The 8,410-nt window shown below is 29.6% G+C and overlaps 1 protein-coding gene across 6 annotated transcripts in view; it reads right to left on the reverse strand.

Moving 5' to 3' along the window:
- LOC106687568 (solute carrier family 2, facilitated glucose transporter member 6) overlaps positions 1 to 8,410 on the reverse strand; it is a 38,248-nt gene that overhangs the window by 24,112 nt on the left and 5,726 nt on the right. For 2 of the 6 annotated variants that reach the window (XM_067048718.1, XM_067048714.1), the window contains exon 2: positions 651 to 824. The exons of 1 other annotated variant lie outside the window; for it this stretch is intronic. The gene's annotated coding sequence lies outside the window, so the exon portion shown is untranslated. Of the gene's footprint in view, positions 1 to 650; positions 825 to 5,636; positions 5,819 to 8,410 lie in introns of those variants that run through there. 3 more of the 6 variants (XM_067048717.1, XM_067048715.1, XM_067048716.1) reach the window with 3 other exon arrangements.

Genomic DNA, 8,410 nt, shown 5'->3' on the forward strand with positions numbered 1-8,410 from the left:
ATTTAAACTCATTAAATGCTATGAGCGATATTGTTTTATTATTTAATACAAAGAAGAAATCTTTAGGCATACAGTAACTATGAAATATACTAGGGATGTTGAATATTCAAGAGCATTTAATGTTCAGTTTTAACTAAATATAATGATTTATATAGAACTATTAATTGTGTAAATTATATCAGTAAATATTCTTAAATTTATAAATATTGATTGCTGGATCTGCTAGTTTTTATAATATTTTTTGATTAGTAGCTGATTTGATTGCTATAAACTAGTTTAATAATTTCCAAGATGCCATAAAAAATTAATATAAAGTAAGAAAAACAGTAAATTACCATTTAAACATTTATTGTTTTCTAATATATTAATTAAACATAGACTATTAATACTACAAATTTTCGATTAAGATACTGAATAATACTAAGTATAACGTAATCATAAATTAAAAAAAAAACGCTTTATTATTTAGCTAAGAACTTATTAAAGTTTCTAAAGCAATTAAAAAGTATAATAATACATCTAAACTAAAATTATTTTAAAAGTAATATTTTTTAAACTTTTTTATACAATGTAAAATCTATTTTCGGTTTATCTATGTGGGGTAACATTGATAGAAATTAATTAATAAAACGATAAATTTAAATATTTACCAGCCTTCTGCGAAATGGAGATAAACCTCTATTTATCGGGGAACACTAAACATCCATCAGAATTTGTTTGTCTAAGTGTTCGACTGGCTCCAAGTGTTTGTAAATAGTTATCTGGTAGGTACATTCCCTGGCTTCGCTTATCTTCTCCATGCTTAGTGATTGTTATCCTGAAAGCTAAATTATTTAACTAAAAATTGGAAAAAAATAACAATTAAGTTTGTGTTTTGATTGTGTTAGCATTGTTTTGGATATTTTTGTAACTAATAAAGCAATGTATGACAATAATAATAATAATGTAATGACAGTTGTCAATTAGTTCATCTTGATTCTCTTCCTCACAAGTTATAAGATCAACAAGACACTCAGTAGCTAAACGTTTCACAACTTCCACTTTACACCCAATTTTGCCACATTATAATAAATTACTTTAATGAAAACTTAGAAGTAAATAATAACATACAGTTTTAGAAAGAAAGGTTGTAAAACAAAGTGCTCAAAAAAGCTTGGAGCTCTTATGCATTTAATATTTAACAAATAAATTAATAAATACTTTTAATGCTTGAACTGAGTGGAGGAAGGTTACAAGCATTATTGTGATAAAGTTTTAACAAATATTGACTATGATAAATGAATTTTAATTTTGGTTTTAATGTGAATATTGACTAATTAGGTACTTAGACATAAAGTGGGATATACTTATTAACAAAAAAATATGTTTTTCCTAATGTTTTAATGTTTCATAGAAATTGTTGTTTTGACCTGGGCAGAATAGCCACTTCCAAACCCCTATACTGCTCATGTTCCGTGCAGTTATGGATAATCAGAAGTCGTTATTAGATTGAAATGGATGTTGAAAAACATAGATATATTTGTGGAAATGTTCCGAAAGCATCAATATCTTAATATTGAACATTAAAAAAACAAAACATCGTTATTAGAACAGACCTTATATTACTGAAATAGATGTTCAAGAAAATCGATATATTTTTGGCAATCTTCTGTAATATCGATACTTTAGTATTGAAAATCGATGTTTTTGTGGTCGAAGTCGCATCCCTACTGCAAACCACTTACTGGTCGGAAATGAATCCCCTCCCTTTTCAAAGCATGAGCTTATGTAAAACATTATTTCTTTGAGAAATTGGTATTGTATTTAAAGCTTTCTTATTGATTGCTAGAACGCCGTCGCTAAAACCAGTCTTTTATAGTTTGAGGGGCCGTTTTAGTTCCATTTATAATTACATTGAAGTGTCCAATCAAAATCACGGTTTCAGAAATACTGGACACTATAACGGATACGTTGTTGTATCCATGGTCGCTATGGAGAATATAATCTAATGTATGTGCTTAATGAATAAATAATTACATTTGAGCATAGTCAAAAATTAATATCATCTTTTTGAAAATGTGAAAGCTTGATTAAAATGTTTATCTATCTTAAAGTTTATAAATATAAATATAAATAAAGTTATATTATAGAGTATTTCTTCACATTTAATTTGACCTGTATAAATAAATGACCACTTTGAAAAATACTTGATAAATATCAGAGTAGGTAAACAAAAAGTTGATATTGCAGAAATTACAAACCAATTAGAATTAAGATAAATCAATTAATATATAGTTGAGATTAATGTACTTTGTTGTTTGAAGTTGGGGCTGCCCGGAATTGAATAGCTCTTGTAGTATATTCCGCACCATTTCTTTTATTTATTTGTTATTAACAGATTACTTAAGGTAATTGGTTAAAAACAAAACAAAAAAAACCGGTTGTCTAAATATTGTTTTATGTTATTATTGTCCTTAATTGATTATACTCTGTTTTCGAGTTCAGGAATTCAATTATAAAAAACTCCCTCAAGGCATTTAAAGATCATAACGCCCTATCCTAAAGTTATTCATTTTCATATAATAGCGATGTATTTTATACCAGCTTTGCCTAGAAATTATATTAGAATTATTGAACCGTTTATTCTATTATGAATATTTTGAAATAAGTCCAAAATTAACGATTTTTTGGCGAGAAAAAATTTAAAAACACTGTAATGAAGTACTATATAATGTTTATCAAAGTCCTAAACACTTCTTCTACAGGAAAATAGATAAAGTTAACATAAATAAATAAAAAACCTTAGCAAACCTGAAGGTTCGAAGCTGATACCAACAATCGCTATTTATACACTTCCATCCATCGACCGCCCAAAATTAGCCTTAATGTAATACTTCCCCCCTCCTATCTACGTTTCGGTTTATATTTCAAAAGTTTACCAATAGACTCAGAACTATTTAACATTATAGAGATTCATTTGATACTAAGCTCTAAAATTTCTTTCAGTAAGCAACTAACTGATTTTAATCTCACATTTATTTTATTTTCAATTTAATTTTGTCAAAATTTCGTAAACCTTTAATACTTAAAGAATTTCTCAACTAATTACTCCTTCTTTATTTATTACACTGACTAACGTCATTTTTTCTCCTAACAGTATCAATAAAAACTACCAGTAACAATAAAAATGATAACAATGGTGAGACCGAAGTAATTCCTTTTGGTGAAGTCATCACCTGCCGTCTCTAGGATTCTTCGATACCCAATGACCATCCTCTTAAGGACCTTAATTGTACAAGAGCCCAAGTGGAAAAAATCAATTATTTAATACTACTACTCCTACAAAGATAAATGTCATAAACGACTTTATAGGAAGCTAAATTAGCTTTATTTTGAGTGCTGGCAGACATCTGTACGTCTTTTACTTCCTCAGATATTGTTTTTATGAATCCAAAAAGTTTGACCAATTAGAAATCAACATTTTGTGAATTAATTTTGTCGCATATCATGAAAACTACTATGACTACTAAATAAACGTCATAAACTAGTGTATAACATTTAACTAATTTTAATTTGAGTACTAATAGTGAATACTAACCTGTTTAGGTTGATTGGATTTTGCGATTTAGATTTCTTAAAATAAATTCAAAAGCTACCGATTTTTCGGTGCACTTTTCATAAAGCTATATCTCGGGAACTATTTGACGTAAATGGCTCATATTTTAACAAATTTACTCTACGTTTAATGATGTTCTCTTAGGTTTTCTTGTGTTGTCGGTTCTTTAAAAGATATGGAGCTCCGAATAAAATATTTTTTTTTAACAACTGCCATGTTGTATTCCCCCTAACTATAAGTAGCAGACTCATCAATTTTGACTACTAGTCTTATGTAGTTTTTGTTAATGTAATAAAAATTTAGGGTGAAATCATTGACTTTATTAAGATGTGAGTGAATTCCATTCAAGTCTGGTTTTTAAATTTGAAACTTTTTTGAATATTGAATTTATATTGGTATTTCGGGCTGAAATAAAAGCCTGTTCGTGAAAACCTTGCTGATGAGTAAAAGGAATCTCCCAAATAAATAAAACTGTTAACAACTCGAATAGTGTTGTTGCTGTATGTTTAGTCTTTATGCTTGCCTATGTTATCGGCTTTAGCAAATAAAAGAGTAAAAAGAGGTCTCGTTCTTATTTAACGTCAATGCCTAGATGGCTGTGTAATATAAACGTGTATATCGTAATATATCACATCTTGTAAAATACGATTTATACCACTTTCTTGTTTAAAAACCTTTTTTAAAAATCTTTTTTTCGCAACAATAACACAAAATTAAAGTATAAATAAACCTCCTATTATTAAAAGTTAAAGATAATTCTTGGTATAGTATATTTATATGTAACTGCAATAATAAAAAATTGAAATGTTTAATTAATTTTCGCAAAAATATTTTTTTAACTAACAATAAGTTTTTTTGTGGTTTAATCTTTCAAAATCTGGTTATACCTTTTCCTAACTTCAAAAATTTGTATAGTATACTTTAAATTGAATTTATTTATGTTGATATGTTGATCTATTTATGTTGATGACCCAACTAAATTGTATAAAATTAAAAAAAAACAAAGGTACTTTGCCTCAAACTCCATAATTAAAATTTATAAGGTGAAGAGGTCAGGAAGTTTTGTTTAAAATATTTATAATAGGTCCCATCTCATCATCCAATTAGGGAGGGACATTTCATTTTTGGTTGACAGAGAAATTAAATAATTAATGACAATGGTTATTATTTATTAATGAGAAATAAGCTTAATAATTATAAAAATATTAATTAATTAATATTAAAAAAAGTCTACTTTTTATTCCTTTTTGAGCGATTTTATAGCCTTCTTACATCAACTTTTATTTATATCAATTTAATAATACTAAAATATTCTTTTCGACGTTTCAGACTGTCTGTACGTTGAACAGTTACAAACTGTTATAACATTTAAAATGTATTAATTATCATAAAAAATGGCCAAATTTTATCTTTTTGTGTTACAATGTTTGGTTGCAGTTTTAAATTACAAAATATCGATTATAAATTACACAAATAGTGAGTATTAAATAATTATTAAAGGATATTGTAATAAAAAAACGCAATTGCTACAAAATTATAAAAATACATTTTTTCTTTTATGATTGATAATAAATACAATTATTATCTGTGGGATGTAGATAATTTGGCTTTTTTTAAAAGTTAATTAATAAACTTTGAATGTAACAGCACTTTGTTGTATCTATATTTAGAATCAACAACTGAATCAACACCTGGCGGCCAGTTCAAAACGTCATAAGGAATATTTTAGTGCTGTAAAATTAATAAATATTGATTATTGAAGTAAGAATGATAATAAATAATCGAAAAAATAAAAAAAAAATACATAAATATAATAAATTACCAATGGTTTAAAAAAAAATCTACTAAATAAATTTATCATATGCTTAGTAACTTATAATTAATTTTATAAGCTCACAGACAGCCTATAAGAAAAATAAAATTAATTAATCTTCTTTTAGAGATATGACGTATTTAAACAGAGTAAGTGATGTAAGCTTTATAATTGGCAAAGCTTGTAAGACGGTTAATATTTGACATGAGATGTTACGGATCTACTTACTTATTCAATCCTATGACGAATCTGACAGCATTCTTCAATCTCATTAGACACAACACACCCCGTGAAGACTACGATTCATGTGACGCCTGTGTTGTTTTGGATCGTCAAAGAAATTATGTAATATTCGTTGTCATCGGCACTCCACCGATATCGACTAATGTAAATGCCTTTTTATCAGAGGTTACAAGTGCCTTAGCTCTGTCTTTTTTTGGCTGGTGTATTGTGATAAGAGGGTTTAGTTGTACTCAGTTTATTAAATGATTTTTTTTTTAATTTTCTGTAATTAGTGTATTGTGTAACATTCTCTAATTGTTTAAAATTCACACAAACATTTTAAATGAGACTACACGGCAGAATACCCTGCAATAGAGGACAGTGGATCACGTGTTCTGTGCTTTTCGCACTTTCGGAAAGAAGAACTGGATAAATCGTGTGGAGGGTACATAATTCCAGAACACTTGAAGGAATTTACCACAGTTATCCTTAAAAGGTTGAGAGCGAAAGAGAAGGATAGAAGAGGTGACTAGCATGAGGCGGGATTTTCGGGAGGTCCATTTTCCTCCAAGAAGTAATGTCTAACGGCGGTTGGCTCCATGGAGAGGAAAAACAGTTGTAAGGAGGTGGTGTTAGTAGGTAAATATCCCACACACGGACCTATCCAGGTCATTTGAAGATTTACACCAATCCTTGTTAAAAACATACACACACAGATGTAGCAGAAAAGAACCCGATATGATCTGGGCGAATATGCAGGCCTCTTGTAAAGGAAGTCAAAGATAAATGGCAATCGTTGTGGAACGAAAGCCCAATGAGTAAATTAAAAATTATTAATAAAGGATGTCAGGCCCTGGGGTACCTCCAGTCTCAAATGCCGTAGAGAGGAAGTTTTACTGACTAGGCTGAGAATAGGTCACACGAGGCTCACCCACTCCTATCTTATTTCAAAAGAAACGCCTCCGAACTGCCAGTATTGCAATAACAATTTAACAATAAGCCATGTTTTCCAACGATGCCCATATTTTACACGACATCTCAATAGCTTGGGACTAAGCCAAGATATCTCGTCATTGGAGACGATGATAAGGCAATAGAATTGGTGTTTCAGTTTTTGAAATCACAAAATTTACTGAAAAAAATATAACTTGATTGGAGGAAAAAAATAAAAATAAAACTATCAAATTAAAAAATACATAAAATTTAACGAATATTAGCAAAATTAAATAAAATATAAATGGCGTTGATGACCAATGAAGTTTGGCGCCACTAAACAACCAAACAAACAATAAACGATCTGGGCGATCTTAGTAAAACAAAAACAGACGTTCTGTCATCTCATCTTCTGGTAAGACCCACCCCCTGATACCTGGCATAGATGATGCCCCGGAAACATGGGAGGTTGACTATAACCTTAATACGCAACTTTTACTAGCCATAGTTGCTTTAGGGACTATTTAGCCCACTTCAATGTAGAAGATGTATCAGAAAAGGGAGAGAGTCCGAGCATGGTCCAAGATCTAACAATAGAGATAAGTATCGATAGTGAAATGAAAGAATATAATGGAAGGTTATAGTGCTGTTGGGTGAAGCATATTGTTTAGTCTAATTTTGTGAACTGTTTTGTTTTAAATCTTATAATTGAACTATTGTTCTGTGTTGTGTGTAAAGATTATATCTTGTTACAATACAAAGGTTTGATCTGAACCTTTGTGCGCTTTATTCGATAACTTTTGGAGGTATCAATAAATTGAGTGAATTTATATGATTCCAGACATTTGGTGACGCTAATCGTAATTATTAAAGAAAGTGTACAATTAAGTAGTGAAGATCGAGAAAAGGAAAATAACAACAAAAATTATGCCACAGAACGATCATGTTACTGAAAGAAAAATAGTAAGGATGATGTTAACCAAGACATATAATGTATATATGTATATATAGTTGACCGTAAAAACTGATATATAAGAAGATGGTCAGGGTTGCGGTCAAAAGTGAAACAAAAATAGTTAACAACTATTTATTTTCCGACGTTTCGCCCCATTTTGCAAGGTTTCATCAAGGCTGCTCAAAGAAATCGGTTGAACTGCTGACATAAGACATATAATGAATTGACCAAAGAATTTGAGGAAAATGAACCCAATAAAATGCGCCTTTTTATTAATAAGTTAGAAAGTTTATCTCAACAAATGAATGTTTTAGATGAAAAAGTGAAACAGTGGTTATTTGCTGATGGAAAAGAAAGTGAATATGTAGCAGAATTTACAGCAGTTGAGTCGTATAAAGAGATACATAATACAAATACATGGTATATAAATATATAAATAAATAATATAAATATGTCGGGCTTAGAACCTACAGGGCTTCGGCGCGCGGCAAGCTTAATAAGAAGTTCAGTCCCGAATCGTGTATTAATCAATGCATTGTCATCATACCTCCCATGCGAAGTAATGCCTGGAAGGTAGTGAAGGTAAATAAGGATGTACTTTCCAAGGGAGTAGGAATCTCACACTGTTGCGATTTTCGCATCATTTTATGTAAAATTACAGCACAATTAAGAATATACACTTGTACCTAATTTTCAAGGCCAAGGATTTGCAGCAAGAGAATAAAATCTTGGAATGCTGTGGAAAATACCTTTACGCATACGTTTTAGCTTAAGTATGCGCATTGGTATTTTCCTAGTGAATGAAATTTTGTAAATATTTTTAAGTAGGAAATATCTTTTTGAAATCTCAAACACATTGTTTCGAATTAAATATTGTGACTGAACTCGAATT

The sequence above is a fragment of the Halyomorpha halys genome, unplaced genomic scaffold, assembly GCF_000696795.3.
Source record: "Halyomorpha halys isolate HHAL.00 unplaced genomic scaffold, Hhal_1.1 Scaffold38.1, whole genome shotgun sequence".
In the NCBI taxonomy this organism is placed as follows: Eukaryota; Metazoa; Arthropoda; class Insecta; order Hemiptera; family Pentatomidae; genus Halyomorpha; species Halyomorpha halys.